The 24,753-nt window shown below is 38.8% G+C and overlaps 1 protein-coding gene across 1 annotated transcript in view; it reads left to right on the top strand.

Moving 5' to 3' along the window:
- Positions 1-786: 786 nt before the first annotated feature.
- Positions 787-24,753, top strand: part of NCKAP5 (NCK associated protein 5) — a 1,042,158-nt gene continuing 1,018,191 nt past the window's right edge. Inside the window, exon 1 of the mRNA XM_061199363.1 lies at positions 787-950. The gene's annotated coding sequence lies outside the window, so the exon portion shown is untranslated. The remainder of the gene's footprint in view (positions 951-24,753) is intronic.

Genomic DNA, 24,753 nt, shown 5'->3' with positions numbered 1-24,753 from the left:
CAATATTTACTGCAGCATATGGCTAATGTGTAAAGAGGTAACAGAACGATGTATCTCAGGGGATCATTCAAAAGGAAAATTACTTAAATTAACTTCTCAGGCAAACCAAATTATGCATCATGCCCCCTCCTGTAATGCTATACAAAGTCAATGTTTGTGAAGAGTAGAACCGGGGGCTATCAATCAAGCCTTTCATAGGAATGGTTGTGTCTGCAGGGATTTTTTTTTTTCCCCTTTGCATTTTTGGCTTTTAGATGAATGAAGAATTTTTTCTCAGCAAATTATTAATTACTCCTTCTTGCCTATCGAATTGAGTTCACTGTAGTTATGTAGGAGTCAATGGTATTCAAACTGCAGCTTTTGATGAAGTAATCGGCTGCTTCTGGGGCCTCTTTCAGCTGCCCTGGGCGTGCTTCACATGTAAACGACTGCCAAATGGATTCTTTCGACATTCCAGCCAATTAAAATACATTTAAAGTGCAGCTGGTGGAGAGGCAAGCCGGGCGATTGTGCAGAGAACTTCAGGGCAGAGAGACAGAAAACAAACTTTGGGGAACCCAGCTCGGGCAGCCCAGCCAGGCATTGCGGGGCAGTGGAGAAAGTCCCCTAAAGAGGCTATCTTTAGCTCCTGTCAGCATCAAAGATGACACTTTGAGCACCACCTTAAAAGACACAAAAGAGGGAAGCATGTTTGTTAGGGTGTCAGTTTTCTCCCCTTGCCTCTTGAAACTCTGTGTTGGCTGGTTGCCCAACGTGGTGCTGCATACACAGAACACAGCGGTGTTTGTTAAACCCGGGCTGGGGAAGCCAGTGATTAAAACTCTTGAAGGAAGATCCGAAAACCCCAGGAACTCTCCTCAATAGCCTTAGAACATTGACCGAATGAAAGAGAAAGCACTGAGTGGGCTAAAGTGAAAACGTTCACCGTCCCTGTCTGCTATGCCTTTTCGGTAAGGACAGAATTTTCTTTTCTCTCGCTCTTTTTTTTTTTTTTCTCTAATGTTTCTGTCGGTGTGGAGGTGAGAGAGAGCTTCCAATATGCTAAGTAAGTGCTCTGCTTCAGACCTCTGATTTGCAGAGTGTAGGGTTTGCCTGTGATTTTTCTGGAGGGCTCGAGGGCATTGCAATGTGTAAATAGACACAGGGCATCACCCAGCACGCACGTGGAGTCTGCTTTTCCAGAATTCAGAAGGATACATTTTTCAAGGTTTGCCTCTGCGGCTCTGTCTCTGTGTTTGCTGCCTGCGTCCAAGTGTCCTGAGGTTGATTACAAATACAATAGATTCCTCCTTTGAACCAACAGGTGTGCTGTACACGCTTGTTTCATTTTTAGTTTTATCATCAATGCCGTCAGGTCCATTCTGCCGCCAGCCCCTCACCTATGCATGCAAAAAGGGTTTTCTTCCTCCTGGGTTATTATTCAATCAGACACAAGCATTCTGTTTTACTCAAGCAAATCCCAAATGTTTGGAAATGCCTTGCTTTATCTTGACTCTCCTTGGAGAAGCTGCTAACTTGGGAATTTGTTGTGAATCACTCTTGTCTTATACTGGAAGGAGGCAGCTGTAGTTGCCCTACCTCTGTGGTTCTGCAAGCTCGGTAAATACCCAGTTCTGTGGGTTGGACTCCGAGGCCCATCTTAAATTCCTGAATGTTCAGGAAGAGCATGGCTGAGCGGGGGTATTGATTCCTACCCACCGTTTGTGTGTCAGTGAAAGACACACGAAGTTCCTGACTGTTTCTGATCTTAGCTTGTCACGGTCAGCCCTTTTTGGCTTCAGATTTGTTCATTGCCAACAAAGAATCTTGTACATTTCACGGTGAAGGATCGCCTTGCAGTGTCCTGAACTCAGTTCAATGCTGTTTATTAATTTTTAATGTGCCAGTAGCTCTGAGGCTTTGCCAAGCTGAGACTTTCCAAAAGTCTTTGGGCTACCTACTGCCAAGGTGAACGGTGGTAGGTCCAGAAGGGATATTTTAAGGAAACTTGCAAGAGCAAAGTTTTACCTGTTAAGTTTGTCGTGAGTCAACTAAAGAAATCTTAAATGAAAGAGATTTCAGAAAGAGCTGCCTCAGCTATGCCCTCCGTGTGAGAGACATGCTGTGGGGTTCTGTGTCCTCACACACACGGTGATCTGTGTTCCGTGTGCAGAGAGGATAAGGCGTTCTACTGTATGGGTGTTGAGGTGGGTTTATGAAGTGGGCGCTCTATGAATGGAGACATGTGAACACAGAAGGCCTTCCTGCCCGTGGCAGTGTCTGAGCCCAGAGGCAAACGAGGCTACACATGTGCTGGCTGCTTGTGCAATACAACCATTTCAGATGCACCAAGCGAGCTGGCCATGGACAGTGCTCACAGGAGTCCCTGTGGACAGATATGTAACTTTTTACAGAAGAAAAATGGCGCGGTATACCTCAGAAAACTGGGCCCTGGAGGTGACCTCAGGACTCAGATGACAATGGAAACCTACTTGTGATGGACCAGGTCCTGGAGCATGGAAGACTGTGGCCTCTTGGGGCTGTTGGTTGCTCACCAGGCTAATGCAAGGTCAGTGGTGTCATCATCATTCCTCGGGGATGCAGGTAAGAGTCAAATGGACCCTGCCTGTAAATGCAAGTCCCGTAAGCAGACACTTCATCTGTCAGGTTGCTGTGAGGAGAGCACTGAATTAGAGAGGAGCTTCAAGGTTCTTTCTGATTTAGAGTCAATGAGGTAAAGACTTTACACACACATAGGCAGTGATGAGAACGGGACAAGAATGAAGGAAGCCCTCAATTAAGTGGGTTTTGTTGCCTTTAGAGTCAAGCCCAGTCTCCTTCCTGTGGCCTAGAACAGGGTTGACAAATTAGGCATCTCAGGCTAAATCTGATCGCCACCATTTTTAATAAATAAAGTTTTATTGGAATGCAGCCATACCTCTTTGCTGACAGATGGTCCACAGCTGCTTTTGTGCTATCACAACAGAGTTGAGTAGTTGCAACAGAGACCCTATGGCTCTGCAAAGCCTGAAATAGAATCTGGCCCTTTACAGAAACAGTGTGAAAGGCTACACATGGGAAACAGTGCTTCTGAAACTATCTCACAGATCGGTTTTTTTTTTTTTTAAATTTCCAGTCTGTTTTGGACTGATAAGTTTATTAAGTGTGATAAAAAACATTGCTTTGGGGCTTCCCTGGTGGCGCAGTGGTTGAGAATCTGCCTGCCAATGCAGGGGACACGGGTTCGAGCCCTGGTCTGGGAAGATCCCACATGCTGCAGAGCAACTGGGCCCGTGAGCCATAATTACTGAGCCTGCGCGTCTGGAGCCTGTGCTCCGCAACAAGAGAGGCCGCGATAGTGAGAGGCCCGCGCACCGCGATGAAGAGTGGCCCCCACTTGCCGCAACTGGAGAAAGCCCTCGCACAGAAACAAAGACCCAACACAACCATAAAATAAAATAAATTAAAAAAAAAAAAAATGCAAACCATTAAAAAAAAAAAAAAAAAAAAACATTGCTTGAATGTTGTGGTAATACCAAATTGCCACAACATTTCTAAACATTTACACTTAAATTTGGTACTTATCATGGATCCTCAACAGTTTGCAGACCGGTGCCAGGCCACACTTTGAGAAGCTGTCATCCCTGCTAAATTTTCTAGTCTTGCCTTGTGCCATTTGCCCCAAATCTCCAATCATGCTACTGTTCTTTCTGAGGATTGGATGCATTAAATTCTTTTCCACATCTGGGCCAGTGCTACTGCTGTTTGCTGGACCTGGAACTTTCTACATCTTTTCTTAGCTCCTTCTTTCCATGAGGGCTCTGCTTTGGTTCACTTCGTCAAGAAGACCTTTTGACCACTCCATCTGAAAAATTGTCCCTCATCTTACATCACTCTTCCTCTATAGCACTTATGACAATCAATGCTTGTGTTGTTTATTTACTTATCTTCCTCTTATTTGTTTTCCTGTATTGGTCTGGATTCAGTAACAATCCATTTCTGCTTGTGCAGAAAGGGATTTCATGTTGGTTTTGGGTGGCATATGAAATCTTGTACGAATCGGGGAGCAGACAGAGTTTCTGAGACCACGCTCAAAACAGCACAACAGAATTGACCACTCCATCTCTGTCACTATACACAGCTAGGATTCAGGAAGTTGACGCCACCATTGTTAGCTCCAGGACCACACTACCTCTGCAGTCGTCTCCTCCACCAAAATGAGCATTTCTGTTTCTTGGAACACATGAAGCTAGGGATAGGATACTGGGATCTTTGCTAAAGAGATTGCAGAATACCCCAAACCTCTGGCAGGAACAGCAGAAATATAGCATCTACCTCATGATCTTCACTCTGATTTTCAAATCCCACTGAGTGGAGGGCAGTCTTCTAGGTGAAATCTGAATCACTGTAGAACTTGAGCTATGAGAGGATCAGGGAAATGCCACCTTAGGATTTTTAGTCTTTAATGCTGGAATGGAGTCACCAGAATCTGCCTCTGTCCCCTGTTGGAATGTAACCTCCATGAGGGTTGGGACCCTGTCTGCTCATCCATCACCCTGCACCCATGCTAAATTAACGCCTGATATGTGTAACATGCCCAGTAAATGTTGATCATAAGAATGCATGCATGAATGAATGAATGACATGTCCCCCAGAAGTCTGTGATTTATATAGGAAGGTAGCAGGTGGCACACCTGAGGGAGATGCATGAAGATGAGTCAGCCTGGGAAATGTCTCTGGTGGGAGATGGAAGGCTACCCATAAGAGATAGTCTCACTTTTGAAACATATCTTGTTTTTCAAAGTTGGAACATATTCATGTATAATAGCTGCAGTTAGTCTGCTCAGGGCTGGAATTATTCTTGTTACCATCTAATATGTCATTTACTGAGGACTTATTATGAGCCATATGCTACACTAAGTCCTATATATGCATTAGCTCATTTAATCTGCAAAAAATCCCAATGAAGTAGGCATTATTTCCATTTACAGAGAGGAAACAGAGGCTTTGAATGGAAAAGTGACTTCCCAAGTCACAGAGAGGTAGAGTCAGATTTTATCCCATGACTTCTGAAACTTAAGTTTGTACCCTTTACCTCTAGTTATAACCCTGTATATAATTTATCTTTCTGGTTGTGGTCTCTTCACCTCAGACTCCCCTGTTTTGTTTCCATCCTAGTGGCTGGTTAATCTATTGCATTATCTACTTTGTGCCTTAGCAAGGTAAATCCAGTCATCAGGACTGAGATATCAGTATGGGTCCCTGGTTATCATTGCTGAACATCGCTGAATATCAGCAATGAATCTGTGGGTCTATAGATGTCGATATAAAAGGGGTAGGAGAGAACTACATATACAGTGATTAAGGTATCAAAAATCGCTCTTAAGACAAAAATCCTAGAGGGTAGAATATTTCTAACTGGACAAACTTCCAGCCTCATGGTATATGTCTGATAAAAAAAATTTCAAGTCTTTGTCTTCTGTTTGGTTGAAGTTCTACTTCACATCACCTTTATTAAATACGTGATGTTTGGTAATAATTGTGCTTGTCATTTCATAACAGACAATAAGTTGAAAATTATTTTTACATTCAAAATATTAAAGGACTCAGAGAAACTGCTGAAGAAAGTCACTCTGCCAAGGGGTGGGATATCTAACAAAGATTACTTGACAACAATGTCTATGATGAGATAAACCACTTGAAGGCCTGACCCTAGTGCCTATAAAAATGCTAAGGGGAAAGAGGAATACTTCTGGAATGGTGGAGTAAAGACCTCTGAACATCTACTCTTCCATAAAGGCAGGGAGAACAGTGACAAAAATCATCAAAATCAACATTTTTCAAAGTTAGGAAATTAAACGTAGGCTTATGACGATCTGAGGATCATTTATTCAGGAAAAAAAACTAACCAAAACGAAAAAACCCTGAATCTCAGTAAGAACAGTGTGCTTTGTGTCATTTAGCTTGCTCTGTTCCTATTCACCCTTTTGCAGCTCTGAGGAAACCTTAAAAACTAACCGTTTTGCCATCACAGTAGTTGTGATAACAGTACCCTAGTGGCCACTGGAGAGGAAAAGACCTGTTTGGAGCTCTACAGAGAGCCTTATTCCCAGAGAATTGTCATGATTTGACCTGTCTGGTAGCTGCTTGGGAACTCCCACTTGCAGCTCTTGTCTTTATTTGACCTGATTCAGCACTCACTCAGTGCATAGAACTTTTCTCCTGGGACACTCATCAAAAACATTCATGGCAACTGTTTAACATTGCAGCTGCCTGAGGCAGCAGTAAGAGTTGGGGCAAACAGGATGATAATCAAAATTTTCTAAATAAAAAGCTGGGGAATGAGGTATCCATTGGGTCTTTGAAATGCTCACATATTCCTGGAAATATAAAAGTCATGCACATGTGCAGAGGTGTGCACATTCTCAGGAAAGACCTGAGAAATCTTCCGTCTCTCACCTATGGCTGACTTTGAGACTCTGCACAAGCAGGGAATGAAAGTTAAGGAAGAATTGTAAACAGCAGGCAAATTGAAGGTGTGTCCCACTATACACAGAAATCCCCTCAGCAAAGGCTGTAACTTATTGGTTGAGGGCATTATAAAAAAAAAAAAAGTCTGCCCAGCCATTAGCTGGCCACTAAGCTAACCACACATGACAAAGAATACAGACTCTACAGAATAAGCTTAGAAAAGTCACTAACATATAGCAAGAACAATTACAGCAACAACAAACAGCAACAACAACAAACCATGGTTGGGGGAGAGAGATGATTTCCAGAGTTGCTGAGTTATATTATTTTAAATGTCCACTTTTCAAAAAAAACTATAAGACATGCAAAGAGTCTGGAAAGTATGTTCTATTCACAGCGGGGAAAAGGCAGTCAATAGAAATTAACTTTGAGAAAGCCCAGATATGGGACTTATTAGACAAAGACTTTAAATCAGTGACCATACATATGTTCAAAGAACTAAAGGAAATCATTTCTAAAGGAACAAAAAAAAATATGAGAACAATATCTCACCAAACAGAGAATATCAATAAAGAGATAAAAATTATAAAAAGAAACCAAATAGAAATTTTGGAGCTGACAAGTACAATAACTAAAATAAAAGTTTCACTACTGGGTTCAACAGCAGGTTTAAGTAGACAGAAGAAAGAATCAGAAAATTTGAAGATAGGTCAAATGAGATTATTCAATCTGAAAACAGGAAGAAAAATTAGCAGAACCTCAGAGACCTGTGGGACACCATCAAATGTACCAACATACACATAATGGGTGTCTGAGAAGGAAAGGAGAGACAGAAAGGGACAGAGAGAATATCTGAAGAAATAATGACTGAAAACTTTCCCTATTTGATGAAATATGGGAATTTACATATCCAAGAATCTCAATGAATTCCAAGTAGGATAAACTCAGAGGTTCACTGTGAGACATATTATAGTCAAATTGTCAAAAAACAGAGAGAATCTTGAAAGCAGCAAGAGAAAATGCCTCGTTATGTATAAGGGAGTCTCACTTATATTAATAGCCAATTTCTCATAAGAAACTATGGAGGCCAGAAAGCAGTGGGATGATATATTCAAAGTACTGAAAGAAAAAGACTGTCAACTGAGAATTCTATATCCAGAAAAATTATTCTTCAAAAATAAGGAGAAATTAAGACATTACCAGATTAAAAACTGAGAGAATTTATCACTAACAGGACTTTCCTTCTGTAAATTACTAAAGGGAGTCCTTCAGCCTGAAATAAAAGAGAACTAGACAATAACTTGAATCCACACTCAAAAAGATAAAGTGTACTGGTAAAACATAAAAGACAGTTTACACATATTTTTTTTTTATAACTCCTTTTTTTCCTCTCACCTGATTTAAAAGACACTCGCAAGCTACAAGCATAAAGCTATGTTGATGAGCTTATAATATATAAAGATGTAATGTGTATTACAATAAAAGGACAAAGGAGAGTAGCTCTATAAGAGCAAAATTTTTTGTGTACTATTGAGACAAACTAGATATTAATTCAAGTAGACTGTTATTTTAGATAATCTAGATGAAATAGACAAATTCTTAGACACAAAATACCGGAACTGACTCAAAAAAACAAACAGAACATCTGAGTAGACTTTAATAGGTAAAAAGATTGAATTAGTAACCAACAAACTTACCACAAAGAAGAGCCCAGGCCAGATAGCTACATGGTGTATTCTAGCAAACGTTAAAAAGAACAATTACCACTAATTTTTCACAAGCTCTTCCAAAAAATAAAAGAGAAAGAAACACTTTCCAACTCAGTCTATGAGGAGAGTATTATTATCCTGTTACTAAAAAAACAAGAAACAAAAACTACAGCTCAATATGTCTTATGAATATGAACACTATAATTCTCAATAAAATACTAACAAATCAAATTCAATAACATGTAAAAAGGATTATACACCATGACTAAGTGAGATTTATTCCAGGAATGCAAGACTGGTTATGCATATGAAAAAATAATCAATGTAACACAACAATATACTAATAGAATAAAGGACAAAAACTATGTGATAGTTGTATAAAATAGATGTATAAAAAGCACTTGACAATATCTAATACATTTTAATGATAAAAACTCTCAACAAACTAGGAATAGAACTGCCTCTACCTGATAAAAGGCATCTACAAAAAAGTTAAAGCTGACATTATACTTAACAGTGAAAGACCTTTTCCCCTAAAATCAAGAAAAAGATAAGAGGTCTGCTCTCATTATTTCTGTTCATATCATACTATAGTTCTAGTCAGAGCAATTAGACAAGAAAAAGAAATCAAAGGCACCCAGATTGAAATGAAGAAGTAAAACTATATTTGCTGGTGACATGATTTTGTATATAGAAAATCCTAAAGACTCCATTATAAAATAGAATTAATAAATGAATTCAGCAATGTTACAGGATATAAGATCAATATACAAAAATCAATTGTATGTCTGTACAATAGCAATAAACAATTGGAAAATGAAATTAAGAAAAGCAATTCAACTTATGATAGCATCAAAAAGAAAATATTCAGAAAGAAATTTAACAAAAGAAGTTCAAGACTTGTACACTGAAAACTACTAAGTATTGCAGAATGAAATTAAAGAAGACCAAAATAAATGAAAAGATATCCCATGTTCATGTCTTGAAAGACTTAATATTTTTTTAGATGGCAATACTCCCCATATTGATCTAGAGATTCAACACAATTGTTACCGAAATCCAAGATGCCTTTTTTTTTTCTTTCAGAAGTTGACAAGCTGATAGTAAGGTTTATATGGAAATGAAAGTGAACAAGAAAGCCAAAACAATCTTAAAAAAGAACAAAGTTGTAACTCACAGTTCTTGATTTCTAAAGTTATTGCAAAGCAATAGTACTAGAAAAAAGTGTGTTACTAGTGTAAGACTAGACATATAGATTAATGGAATTAAATTGAAAGTTCAGAAATAAACCCTTACATTTTTGGTCAATTGATTTTTGACAAGGGTGCCAAGATAATTCAATGGGGAGAAATAATAGTCTTTTCAACAAATGGTGCTGGGTAAGGTGGATATACACATGTAAAAGAATAAAGTTGGAACTCTACCTCACAACTATGCAAATATTAATTCAAAATGGATCACAGACCTAAATGTAAGAGCTAAAACTATAAAACTCTTAGGAGAAAACACAGGAGTAAATCTTCATGATTTTGGATTAGGTAAATGTTCCTCAGATATGACACCAAAAGCAAAAGTGACAAGAGAAAAATAAAGACTTCATCCAAATTAAAAGTTTTGTATTTCAAAGGACACCATTGAGAAAGTGAAAAGAAAGCCCACACAATGAAAGAAAAAATTTGCAAATCATATATCTGATAAGGAACTTGTATTCCACACAATAACATATTATTCAACTAGAATATGTAAAGAACTCTTACTGTCAACCATAAGAAGACAAATAATTTGTTTAAAAAATGGGGGAAAAAATTCAAAGTCATTTCTTCTAACAAGATATACACATGGCCATGAAAAGCACATGAAAATATGCTCAACATTATTAGTCACTGGGAAAATGCAAATCAAAAGAAAGTGAAATACCAATTTGCCCCTATTAGGATGGCTATAATGAGAAAGATGAACAATAACAAATGCTGACAAAGATGTAGAGAAATAAGAACTCTCATATATTGCTGGTAGGAATGAAAAGTGGTACAGTCATTTTAGAAAAGATTTGGCAATTCCTCAAAATGCTAAACATACAGTTCCCATATGATTTAGCAATTCCTCTCCTAGTTATACTGTATACCTGAGAACCTTGAATGTATGTCCACACAAAAACTTGTACACAAATGATCTTAGCAGCATTATGCATAATTACCAAAAAGTAGAAAGAACCCAAATGTCTGTTAACTAATAAATAAACAAAATGTGGTATATATATACAATGGAATATTATCAAGCCATATAAAGGAATTAAATACTGACGCATGCTACAATATGGATGAACCTTGAAAACATTATACTAAATGAAAGAAGACAGACACAAAAGGCCACGTGCTGTATGATTCCTTTTATATGAAATGTTCAAAATGGGCAAATCTATAGAGACAGAAAGTAGATTAGTGGTTGTTAGGGGCTAGGAAAAAGGGAGATTGGAGAGTGGTAATTGGCATGGTGTTTCTTTTGGGGATAATAAAATGTTCTGGAATTAGGTATTGGTGATGGTTGCACATCTCTATGAATATACTAAAAATGCAATTGTGCTCTTTAAAAAAAGATAATTTTATTGTATAGTACTATATCTCCATAAATATGTTATTTTTAAAAAATACTAAGGGGAGAAACCAGAGTAATTGGACACCTCAGAGTCAGATCCATCTTACCAATTTTTGAGCATGAGGCAAGAGCGCAAATAGAGGTCCACAGGTCATAAGTTAACTATTTTAAAATTATGAATCAAGCAACCGCTAACTTAAATATGTTCTATTCTCCCACTTTGACAAATATACCTTTGTCCAAAAACAACTTTGTACTGTTGGCTATGGGAAGGCAGTAAGAGCTTTAAGCAAAACAGTAATGTGATTATATGTTATCATTTCGGAAACAGCCTGTTGGCAGTCCTGTCCGCGTGTGAGTAGAAGAGAGTCTGGGTATTGCAGTTGCTGAACTAAAGCGGCGGTCGTACCAGGAACCGGGAAGGACTCAATCCAGTGTCATAGCTATGGAGAGTGTGTGACAGATACAACGGAGACTCTAAAAGCTGGATCGGCAGAAATGGATGTGGAAGGGAAAGGAGGGAGGAGAGAAAAGAGAAAGAGAGGCCAGCTGACCTTTAGAGCTTCATTGACTCAGGCTGGTGATGTTAAAGAGGAAAAAGACGAAACAGGTTTTGATGGGAGTGGAGGAGTCTTGCAAGCTGGGCTTTGGGTACGTGAGGCTGGGCTATCTGTGGGACTTCAGGTGGAAACGGCCAGTTAGCATTTAGAAGCACGTGTCTGTAGCCTAGAAATGAGGCTTGAGTTAATAAAATGATTTAGAAGTCATCAAAGTTGTCAAAAATCGCAGGAGGGAGTAAGATTTCCTAAGAGTAAGAATCAAATGGAAAGAGACACAGCAGAGCAGTACCGTGAATAATCAGAGTCTGAAATGTTGACTAAAAACAAATGACAAATACAACGCCATTTGCAGGAACTTTCATGTTGTATAGCAGAATCTCAATCACGTGGCAAGCTTGGTGCTGTGGATTAGAAAATGGTGATTATGATTTGATCCGTAACTAGTAGCAGTTGGGAAGAACAACCAAAATCAGTTGAATCGTATATGGAAAAACATATAACTGAACTTTTAATTTACATATAACAGAGCTTTGATATAAAAAATATATAACTAAAAATATATGTATAACTGGCTGTGGTTTGTTAGGATTGTTTTTGTGTGATCACCTGTGCTTGAAAGACGACAAACAGGCTGTTAATTGCCTTAACTGGATGATGATGCTGGTCTTTAATGTTATTACAGGATTTTTAAACCTTGAAGGTACTTCAGAACCATTAATTTGACATTTCTTATCCGCTCTCTGCACTGGACAGTACTGTGCTGTCTGTATTCTTGATGCCACTGCCATTCCTCCTCATGCTGTCATTTATGACAGGCTATGTGATTGCAGTTCATCGGGAAAAGCCCTTAGAACCAAGAACCTGCTTAGTTTTTGTTTATTGAAATAGCATTGATTTGAGTTTGGTGTTGCAAGGTTTTTTTGTTTGTTTATTTACTAAATGAGTAAAATTTGCATGTTTTCAGTGGCTTAAGCTGTTGTCTGAAACACCCTTCTGTACTACTTTGATTGGCAAAACCCAGGGCTGTGACTACTGCTTGTCATCCAGGCCTAGTCTCAGGAGTCACTGTTTTCAGATCATCACCAGGAAATGGCCCAGCATTTGGGCGGTGCTCTTGTTTCCTTGGTTTCACTGGGATTTAGCATTTCTAAGAGAAGCAGATATTTGCACAATCAGTATCAATAATTGGACTTAGTTGGTGGAATATGAGAAGGTAAGAAGTTAAATGTATTAATCAGGTTTTTAATCTTAAATTAGCAGCAGTCACTCATTTTCAATGAATCATGAAGGAGCTAGTTTTGGGGAAAACTTTAAAGGAGATAAAGATTGCATGCCTCTCCATTTCTGTTCTACCAAAATTTTCAGATCCTCCTCTTCTGTCCTGGCTTCCAGAAATACCATAGCAGGATTGACTGTCTCCTCGCTCTGTGACTTGTATGCCATGCTCTTTTATGTCTTTATCTCTCTGCATCCTGTTTTATTACTCTGATTGGATATAAAATGGGTTGCTATGAGGTAGGCTATCTCATAATCTGATAGTGGAAGTGTAAATTGGTGTGGCTTTTAGGGAAAACATTTTAGCAATATGTGTTAGAGTCTTTTAATCAATTCTATTTTACCTTAATCTATTCTGTTTTAATTTAATCTGTTCAAAGGAGATAATGTGTGATACATACAAATATCTACTTACAAAACTATTCATTACTATATTAATGCTAAAATGAAGAAAAAAACTACCCATCAATAGAATCGTCAAATAAATTACGGACTAGTGAGAGCTCTTATAAATCAATAAGACAAAGATTACTATCCCAACAGAAAATGGTTAAAGGAAATGAAATGCAGTTTTCCAAGGAGAAGTATAAATCACTAAGAAGCATTTGAACAGATGTTCAATCTCATTAGAAATTAACAGGATACAAATGAAAATAATGAGATATTATTACATTACCTATTATTAGCAACAATTAAACCATCCTCATTGATGAAGAGGTAGAAATCAGGCATTCTCATTTATCTCGGTGGGAATGTCATTAGGACGAATTTGGGGAGAGGAGCAATTTGGGGGGGAGAGAGCATAATTTTGACTCAGCAATGCACTACTAAAAATGTTATCTTAAATAATCACTAAGTCTACAAAATTATGTATAGGATATTTATTACACTAACACTTAGGCTAGTGAAAACTGAATAATCCAAAGTCCATTGGTAGGTGATTGTTAAATAAATTGTAGTACAACCACACAATGGAACACCATGCAGCCATTAAATACTGATGTAGATCTGGTAGATAGGAATGATGCCTATGAGATAGTAAGTGGAAAATGTAGGCTAAAAATAAGTGTGTATTATAAACTCATTTTTAAAAAATATTTCTTTATCCACATGTATGTGTCTGCATACAAACAAAAGTTTGAAAGCACTTCCACTAAAATGAGAAGATAATTTTTACTTTATTGTACATTTTTGTATTGCTGTATTTGGTTTTAATTCACGTATATTAACACCATAATCAGTAAAATGCAGCTTCACCATTGTAATCAAAGAAGTAAAATGTTACAACCATAAGATGAAATATTGTATAGAAATTTAAAACAGGAATTTTGAAAAATAGTCAATTAAATGATGCTAAATAAAAAATAGTTAAAGAGAGAAAAGACTGGAAGGAAATGCATCAAATGTTAACAGTGTTATCTATAATAAGTATTTACAAGAATTAAAGCCGTAACCAAATTATTTGTAATAAATATCTATTAATTTCATATTCAGAAAAAATGTTTAAAAACAATTTAAAAGAGTTATTTGTATTGTGACCAAGTTCTCTGTAGTCCCTCTTTTTTAGGTGCCACACATCAGAATGCCATAGTTATACCTACACTCACATAAAAAAGTAAATGTTGTACATAACAGATGTATGTCATAAGCCAGTTAAAAAATTCTTGTATTTGGAAACTTCTACAATAGTGAACACTGTAGACACTGGGGCAGACAGATTTTTAGTTTTTGGGTCTTCTAGAGAATTAGGGAGAAGGGTCATATACACACGAAACACTTCTGCATATTTAGTAGACAATCCACAGGGTGGTAAATGGTGAAAACAAATTAGGAAGCACATTATTATACTATTTACTATTTCAGATAGAGAATTTGGAAAATTGGGTAAGATGTATTTTTCGCCAACCCATCCAAAGTACTTTAATAATTAATCCCCCATGCCCTGCCAAATTATCTTAAATTGATTTACTCCTATGAACTTTCTTTAGTGTTGTTACCTTCTTAGAACATCTTTCACAACAGTCCTGTGAGGCAGGCAGGGCAAATATTTACAGTTCACTGCTAAGAAATGAGCTTCAGAGAGGTTAAAAACATTGCTCAAGAGAAGTGAGGAGCTGGGATCTGAACCCACATTTTTCTGATGATACAAGTTAATTCCAGTTATTACTGGGACTTGAGTCTGGGTTTACTGACTCCAAATCCAGTTATACCATACCATTCTATTCTTCTTCCAGAAGTTTAAGATGCCTAGGATTGAATCCTGATCTGTCTTCTAACAAGGCACCAGTGAGCAAAAGGAAAGGAGAATTCCAGGTAGAGGAATGATTGTGGTAAGGCATATGCAAAAGGAAGAGGTTTGGAGGTGGGAGGGAGGTGGGTAGAGCCTCAGACCCAATGCCTTCAAAGGCTATACAGGTGATATAAATAATGGAAGCCTGCCAGGAGTAAGAAATACAAAATCATGGATCTCATTGTGGTAGAGATGGCAGGGATGCGTGAGGAAGTGGGTGAATCGGAGAGCATGTCCTGTGAATGGCTGAAGGACGTAGTTGTTACACAGCACCAGCAATTGTCACCAAAAAGGAGCTAGCTCTGTATTTTAATTTTTCTTAATTATTTGAAAGCTGGAAATCTGATTTTTAGGTAAAATCTTCCCATTTTTAAATGCTAGCATTAATTTAAAAATAACATTCTGTAGGCTAACTAAAATATATCTGAAGGCCATCAAAACCCCTTAAGTTGCTGGTTTGTGATGTCTGGGACATTTTGTGTCTGTGGGTTTACTAGACTTCTGACTGATCAAATTCAGTTCCGTTTCTTTGATGTCTTAATTACGCCATTGTGATTCTTGACATTTGTCCTTTAGGAAAATGTCCATTTAGGAAAATATCCTGTTTTCATCTTCTTCACACCCACCTAAACCAGCCACCACTACCTTGGTTCTTTCTCAGCTTCCATCTAAGAGACTGGAAAAGGAGGTGGTTCCTGAAAGGATTTCCCCATTGTATCCCCAGAACAGTCTATGTAAACACCACTCGCTGTATGTGAGTGCCAAGGAATGACCCTCAGGGCTTGGGAAAGATGTGCTTTAATTAAGTTACACTTCTGACTTTAATTATTGTCTAGACTACAACTTTTTGCCAGATAGTAAATGTATGGGTGGCGGCTTGATGATACAAATCACTCAGGTTTTCTTCGTCTAGGAAAAATCCAACCAAGAGGGGCCCAGGAAAGTTCTGAAGATGTATGAGCAATGGTACAAATTGCCATGTTAAATTCTGCAGACCGGATTAAACATTTGACTACAGGCTTGACCTGAAATTGGCAAAGACGAATGTCCTCCTAATCCCATGGGAAGCTGCACAACAAAGGCAAAATATACACACATCTGACTCTCTCTCTTTCACACACACACACCTTTTAGTCCAGTGAACATTCTGATACATCTTTGGGGCTATCTTCACTTTGGAGATAACCATCTTGGGGCAATTTATAACATTTAAGTATGTAAGGTTTTTCTATTTATAGTGTGTTTTAAATAATGATTCTTTGTAGAACATTTGGAAAATACCACAAAGCATATGGAAGAGGATAAAAAAATTACGTATAATCCCTTCATCACCGAGAGACACTCACTCTTATAATTCTGGCATGTGCTCCTCTAACCTTTTTGCTATGCTTGTATGAAAAACAGACAAACAAATGAGCAATGACAACAACAACCACAAAAACCCAAAAGCAAACAAACTCTTGACTTTATATGAAGAATTTGAATATCAAGAAATAGATTTTTGTGGTAAATTCATTCAAGATAAGTTAGCAATGAGAAAAAAATTCTGAGAGGTGAGGCTACAGAAAGTCAGAATCCACCCCCGAAGAGGAGACAGTGCTTCCTCAGGAACATGTTTTGACTGAAGGGATAAAGGCCAAGGAGGACAGAACTGTCTGGGGCATTGGATACAGTCAGGACAGGTGAGACACATATGAACACAACTTACAGCTCCTGATAGGAATATAGAGGATTCTTACAAAAGAATAAATCAGGTTAATGGCTTTGGGTGGGAGGAATTCTTATTCTAATCTAGCCTGAAGCATCTTCCATTAGTCACTCTATTTAAAGTACTTTCTGCCTAATCAGTCAATCATCATAAATATTGTAAAAGCAACCAAATCTACAACATTTTGAACACTTACTGCATGTACATTTGTATGCAAAGTTTCGATGTGTGCATTTTATATATGTACTCTATTATGTATACACTGTGTCATTTAATTTTTTGGTAACTTCACTGAGATATTCACATACCACTAAAAGTGTATAACTTAGTGGTTTTTAGTATATTCACAGATTTTGCAACCATCACCATTATATAATTTTTAAAATTTATTTTATTGAAGTATAGTTGATTTACAATGATGTGTTAGTTTCTGGGGCACAGCAAAGTGATTCAGATATATATATATTATATACATATATATATATGTATATAATATATATATATTCTTTTCCATTATGTTTTATCACAGGATACTGAACACAGTTTCCTGTGCCATGCAGTAGGACCTTGTTGTTTATCTATTCTATATATAATAGTTTGCATCTTCTAACCCCAAACTCCCAATCCATCCTTCCCCTCACCCCCAAAAGGAACCATCTACCTATTAGCAGTCACTCTTATTCACCCCAAACAAATCCAGTATATTCTGGTACTGGACCCTTCTCTGATGTATGATTTGCAAATAGATTCTCCCATTCTATGGCTTGTCTTTTCATTTTCTTGATGATATATTTTGATCCACAAAGTTTTTAATTTTGATGAAATCCAGTGTATCTGTTTCTTTTTCTTTTGCTTATGCTTTTCTTTGTTATTTCTGAAAATCCATTGCTTAATCCAAGGTCATGAAGATTTACTTCCATGTTTCTTCTAAGAATTTTATAGTTGTAGCTCTTACCTTTCGGTCTGTGATCCATTTTGAAGTAATCTTTGTATATGATATGAGGTAGGTAGGAGTCAACTTCATTCTTTTACAAGTGGATATCCAATTGTTTCAGCACCACTTACTGAAAAGACTATTATTTCCCAATTTAATGTCTCAGTTAATTTTCACAATAGTCCAGGGAAGTAGGAATTATTGCCCCTGTTTACAAATGAGGAGACTGAGGCTCAGGATGGTTAAGTGACTTGCCTGAGGCCCTGAAGAATTCCAAGTAAGAGGTAGAACTTAATTGGACTCCAAAGGCAGGGTTCTTTCAACGATACCAAGATGGGCATCTACTTCACACCAGGTAGTGGTAAAAGAAACACATACACAAAAGAATACTCATCGTTTGATGCCTTTAAATTTTTTTCAATTAACTATACTCTTCCTGAGGAGTCATGGGTGTCGAGAGCTCCAGGACTAGGGAAGATGAATAAGCACAGTTCTTATTTTCAAAAGCTAATAATAATACAGTAGAAACAAGGATATTCCCTATAAGTAGGATGGCCATAGAAGTCAGTAGTTTTGGTCACAACAAGAGAAACCAGCTTACAGAGCCACAGTCAGAGTCAGCAGGAGCCTGGAAAACCAGCAAACAGAATGGAACCGAGGCAAGCCCAGTGGCTCAGAAGCAGGAAACCAGGGACTGTCTTGGGCAAAGGCATAAGGCCAGGACATCAGGGCCATTGAGGAACCGCACTGTAGACGCTGTGAGTGAACCTCCGCATCTCCACGTCTTTGCATCAATAGGTCTAGATCCAGAAACAGGTGGGGGCATCAGTCTGGCTGGTTGAGCCTGAGATGTGTGGTCCGGCTCTGTGGGCAGGAGGCGAAGGGGCACTCCATCCAGTCCTTGGCACACACGGTGAGGCATCCTTCAAGATAACGGGGAGGGAGGGAATGCTGGAAATGCCCTCTCCCAGGACAGCGGAGAAACCACTCTTCCCTCTGCTATTCCAATTGTTTTCTTTGTATCAGTGAACCACAGAGCCAAACAGTCTCTCTTAGTTTTAGTCCTCTCCATATCTCACATGACCCGTTTTCTAATGAGAATATAATTTCCCAGTGGTTACGAACCACTGGTATTTTACATGCCACTACTTTGCATCTCTCATTGCATGTTAAATACAGGCTCACAGAACGTATTTTCAAATGATTGATGATTCCTAGGATACCCCAGGGACCACAATCCATTCTCCAAAACCCACATGTGGATTCTGCATAGCCAGTTTCTAATCTTAAGTCTGATTTTCCTTCCTGCCCCCAAATGATCCTAAGGACCCTACCTCTACCATTGGTTGAGGATGCACATTTGGATGGGCTCTGTTAGGGGGGATTCTGGGCCAAGTCATAGCTTTCACCTAGCACAAACATTTCTATTAATATTGCCTTTGTTTTGAACGTTCCAACTCTTTAAGGTAGCTCTTTTTAGGGCTTCTTTTATCCATCAAAATTCGGTGGAGTTTTGGGTTCTTTCCCTTGTTTATCATCAGGGGCCAGAACTGGTTGTCTTCTATGCTTTACTAACCCCCAGGGAGGTGAATGGAATCCCCCGAATAGCTGAGCTCTGACTCAGAGCTTTGAGGACCTTCTCCCTCGGCCTCTCCTCACTCCCTTCATCACTTTCCACAATTTACAAAGCCCCGAGGTTATGTGATCCACTCACCATAAAAGTATCTGTGGCCGCATGGCAAAGTAACATCAGGTTCTTATTTTAATCATACACATTCAGGGTGAAGGCTGCTAGACAATGTGAAAAGCATTAATTTGTTGTTGTGTCATGTCCTGCTATAGCTTTTCTTGTCCTTGGAACTGCAGGCTGTAATGTCTCTTGACTTTTTTGAGAAAGTAGATGCCTGGTATTAGTCTTTGGAAATAGCATGCAGTTTTCCTAAGAGATAGAAGGACAGAAGGCCAAGGTTAGGAAAGATGAATAAGTGCAGTCATTAATTGTAAAAAGTTCACCAAGGTTGCATACTAATAGCATATTTTCATCTTGGGCAGCAATGGTTACCCCTGATTGAACAAGTTAATGGGATCCAATGGTTTGGACTATCAACATTGTTCATTAGTGGCTGGATCGTACGTGTAGCCAGCCACATCCCCTCTTCCCCTAGAATATACACCCTTGACCGGCAGTTGAATTGTCAGTCTTGTTCTCAGTTACTGACGGGCCTGCAGAAGGTGGGGGAGGGGAAGCTGGTCGGGATACACAAAGAGGTGTGTTGTGTTGGTGTCACAGGGACACAAAGTTGTTTTGTGTTGGTGGTGGTGGTGATGGGAGATTTGGGTGGGGAAAAACATCTCTTGTTTATTAGGATTTGAATCTAAGGAGAAATAAATGACATCTCCAGTTGTGAAGCTCTAAGTAAAATCCTGTTTGTACTTAAGAGTCCAGACTGATGGAGAGAATCCCATATTTGATAACCTTTATTTTAGTTTGGACTTGGATTATTGGTAATTCTTTACTCCATGAAGACAAGAGCCTTTCCAATACCATGTCTGCCTAGAAAGAAATAGAATTCTGAAGCAGGAGAGTTGTGAGGAGGGGTGGAGGGGGTGGAAGTTTATTGTTTCCCAGGACTATTTTAGGTTTGTCTCTCCTGTCCTGGAGGTTACATTCCAGACCTCATGTACCAGGCAACTGTCCCCATCTCATTTTTCATCTGCTATAAGAACCCTGATGATAGGATCCCATTAATACTTACTTATTGAGCACCTACTGTGTGCCAGACCCTATTCTGACAACAAACCATGACAATAGCTACTGTATTAGTATTTCCCATGTGTCAAGGGCTTTGTGTATCTTACCTCACTTCCTTCCTCAAAAGATGGTTATTTTGCAGATGGGCAATTGAGGCTCAAGTGAAGTTGAATTACTTGTCCAACGTCAAATAGCTAATGGGTGGTAGAGTCAATATTTGAACTCAGGTCTGTTTGACTATAGAAACCACAGGCATTTCATTGACTAACTTTTAATAAGCTCCTTTGTCCTACTTTTGAGGTGGACATTGCATTTGAATAGGGGGAGGGAGATACATTAAAACCTTTGAAAACCTACAAGGATAAATGCCTAACAACAAATCTGCCAGAGTGGAGGAGATTCAGCTGCTGAGGGACCCTCTGTGGATGCTATAATCACAGAGCTGAGATTAATACTTCTGGTTACTAAGCTTTGTCCTCTATGGCCCCATCCCTCTAGCCTTGAATGCACAGGCAGATCCTCTCCCACCTCTTCTGGCTCCCTGTACCTCAACTGAGTAATAGAACCATGTTGTCTCACGGGTGGAATCTCTGAATTCCTGCTGCCAACATCTATCACTACTGAGTTTCAGCAGCTGCTCCTGATTTGGGTAGCTGCAATTCTCCCTGTTAACACCACTGTTGGTGTTACCCACTACTTTTAAGGATGACACTTAAAGCCCTTTCTGAGGCCTTTTGGGATCAAGTTCCTGGGGTTTTGGGGAAGGGAGGGCAAGGTAAGGAAGGCCATATCCTGAGACTCTGGACTGGTGAGACACCCCACTAACACCAGCTCCTGAATCCATCTCAGACCTGTGCTGGATTTCGGTGTGAGTCCAAGGTCAAGTTGATGGGTCGGTAGTAGGGTGGAAAGTTCTACCTCTCCTAACTTTATGGGGCTCTGTTCTCTCTTGACATCCACATTGTTCTCAGGTCTTTGACTAGTGTTTTCATTGTAATGTAAGACCATATTAGAAAAGAGAAACTAAACCAGAAATGAATTCTCAATATGGGCATAATGGCTTATATTAATTAAATATAATTGCACCTCTAGAAAAAAATGTGTTCCTCATGCTTACCTTGATTGACTACACCAGGACATTAAAACTAGGTGTTTGTGTGGAAACTGGCAGAACAGAAAAAGTCAATAATTTTACAGTAGAGTGGAATCACCTGTAAGATGTCGAGGACATCACTGCATTTGGGAGAATATTTCTTCACAAGGTTGCCATGATCTCCCTATAGCTGTAGGAGTAAATAATTTCCTTTTATTTTCTCATTTATATATATCAGAGTTGAGCCCAAAGAAAGAGCTAAATGATTGAGTGAATGGTGGTCAATGTTTGCCTACAGTTAAAGCTCTCAGCTGAAGGCAGCTTTGGTTGAGTTGGAGTGGTAACTCAGTTGAGTTGCCAAGCCTCATGCTTCTGCTATGTGACGCATGAGTCTGCCCCAAGACCCCAGTTGAAGGTTACGGCACTTCCAAGGTATTGAAAAGAGCCTAATTAGGAAACTGTGATGGTATGGAAGATGGAAAATATGGCAGGTGTTTCCTTTACCAATCTCATTGATAAAACTACTGATGGCAACTCAGCACCACCGAGGCACTCATTATTCATTCAGAAACTATTCAGAACCTACTATGTGGTTGATATTGTGCTAGGCACTGGAATGATTTTGAATATGAACTAATCATTGTCTTCAAAAATGTACAATCAGTGGGACATTAGGAAAGACAAGACATGAGCCACATTGACCTAGAATCTGCAGAAAGGGAGATGTTTAGGGAGAGCCAAAGGGATGGACATGGAGCCTTTGGTGGCACAGGCAGGAAATCATTGCTCCCGATGCAGGACTGGGAAGAGGTTGGAATGGGTGCTACTCTTAATCTCAGTCATCTTGGTCATCCTGAGTCTAGAGATGTGAGGAATTTTTAAACTTGCATATGACATAGCAAAAAGAGTGCCAGACCCAAAGACCAGAGAACTTTATGTCTAGTCACCAACAAAACCATGACAATCTCCCCTCCACCAACAGTTACCTTGGAAAAATGATCAGAACACTTTGGGTCTTAGTCATTTGGTCAGTAAAATGGTAATAATAATAGGTGCTTCTCTAAAGTAGAGGGCCAGACCGCCTGATCTCGTTAATTTTCTTTTAGTTCTCAAGTCTGTGATCTTATGACTTCTGCTCTTCTCAGTAGATAAAGGCAACACAAAGGCTGATTTTTGCAGACGTGTGTTATTTGCTTGACCAAACACAATACCTGCCCCTGGACATTTGGACAACAGCTAATTGACCTCTAGGATCTGGTCCTAGATGTTGCTGAGTTTATTTGCATCAAGTCTAAAATTGTTTGTAGCTTTAAGAGCAAGATGATTTGTAGAAATTTCTGCCCACTATTTAACCATCTGAATTTACTGATGTATTAAAGGTAATTTACCACAGCGTTATCCTTAAAGGACTTTTTAAAGTCAAACACTTCTAAAAATGTGTTTGATAAATGAGATAGACTCATGTTTGTTTATGAAAAATTCTCTGGTTTGTCCCATAAAAGTAACAGTGGGTGAACAAGTATCTAATGAGTGCCCACTATGTATAAAGAACTAAACTAGGCTTTATTGTACAGGAGCAAAGGAGTAGAAAGCATTCTTTTTTTTTTTTTTTAAGAACTGTACCATTTATTTGAAATGAGGCATGCATCTGAGAACAATTATAGAGCAGCTTAGCAATACATTCTTTAATATGCTTTGAATCGAAGGCACCCGTTCCAATTGTTGGCAGAATAAAGGAAAGAATAGAGACGGAAATATTCCATGAGTTTTGAGTCTTGAAGGAGCTGATAAAATGTTTTCCCAAGGCAGGCTCTAATATTAAAATTCATTTAACAGCCTTCAAACCAGAGTTGGACACAGGTGGCAGCCAGAAGACAGTCCATGGACTAATCCCTAAAATTGGGAACATAGGACGCCATAGAACAAGAGTGGGCAAGTGAGGAAACTTCCCTGGGCAAAGCCTAAGGCAAACCGGGTACTTTAATCTCATTACTATGATAATTCCACGTGATAGGGTTCCCCCTATTACTGATCAGGAGACAGAAGTCCAGAAGGGCAAGGTAAAAAAATTTCCCCACTAATAAGAGCCAGGGTTGGACTTGTTCCTACATCTGCCAGGATGAAAAAAATCTCAGTATGAACGGTGACAAATGATGCAAAGAGAGCTGAATGCAGGTCATCAGTTTATCCTCACACAGTCAACTAAGCTCAGTGATAAAATAATAATTAGCTGAGATCACTAGCCACTCCAACCGTACTGGAAGTGACAGAAATTTAGATAGAAATGGCTCAGGCAACGGATTCCAAGCCTGGGAGACGACCTGTCTGTGCTTCTTATTCCCTCAGTAGGTTTTATAAAGTTCTTTGGCCAGAGGGAGACTGCAGAGCAACTTGAAAGCTATATAAAGCAAATGTGTAATGGTGTTGGCAATGTTCTGAAGGGAGCTACCAAGAATGCATACTACAGGGAGGAATAAAGAACTGATTTCTGGCTGAAATCCATTTTGAATGGAAAAGCTTTAATGGATGAATTCTCCATCAATACGTTGCTGCTTTCCATTTAATTGTCATCGTTCACGATTTGAATCTTAAGTCTCTCTGCGTGTACATACATGACTCCATTGGGAGGTAGTGGAGATGTATGCTTATGAACTATGTGTGCTCCTTCCTTAGACAGTGAATAACTTGTCTCACTCAACACTGCATCCTCTTCTCTTGCCGCGATAATTTTGGTTATATTTAATATGCAATATAGATCTTTCTCTACTAAAATTTGAGAACTTGGTTTTCCCTCTTCTCTCTTTCCTCATCAGGAATCACGTGGGTACAACACAGTCCCTCTACTTCAGTATGTAAGTATAGGAACTAAACTTTATGTGCTTATCAGGTGCCTTTCACGGCTTTCATAAAATGGTGAGTCACTAAGCCATTCCTGAGTAGTCTTGCACATCATGTCAGATGAAGAGATCATCCCACTCAGGTTTTTTGTTTTGTTGATTTCTGAGGATTTCTCCAGCAATTGTTCCTGCCCATGGGCCATGAGCTCTGTGAGTGGGGGGGAGATGCAGAGTTATTGCAAAGGGTGTGTAAATTCATATGAACCCCAAGCAGCCATACGTGTACTACTATTTTTCAAAAGCATATAGAGGTATGTAATATACATGTGTGTATATGTACATACAAAATCATGAATTAATGAATGACATTTTTAAGCGTTACTGAACTCGTAGTAGGTTTCAATCATAAGCTATTTTCTGAATCAGCACGTGCAAAAAACAAAAAAATTAACACGTGGAAGGTCGTGTTTAATATGTTTAAAGCACTTACACCATTCATGACCTGGAGTATGGACTTAACAAACTTGATCGACTTATTTTCCTTCACTTT

Source organism: Eubalaena glacialis, chromosome 1, assembly GCF_028564815.1.
Source record: "Eubalaena glacialis isolate mEubGla1 chromosome 1, mEubGla1.1.hap2.+ XY, whole genome shotgun sequence".
Taxonomy (NCBI): Eukaryota; Metazoa; Chordata; class Mammalia; order Artiodactyla; family Balaenidae; genus Eubalaena; species Eubalaena glacialis.
The sequence above is the reverse complement of the archived record's forward strand: the minus strand, read 5'-3'. Positions and strand labels throughout refer to the sequence as shown.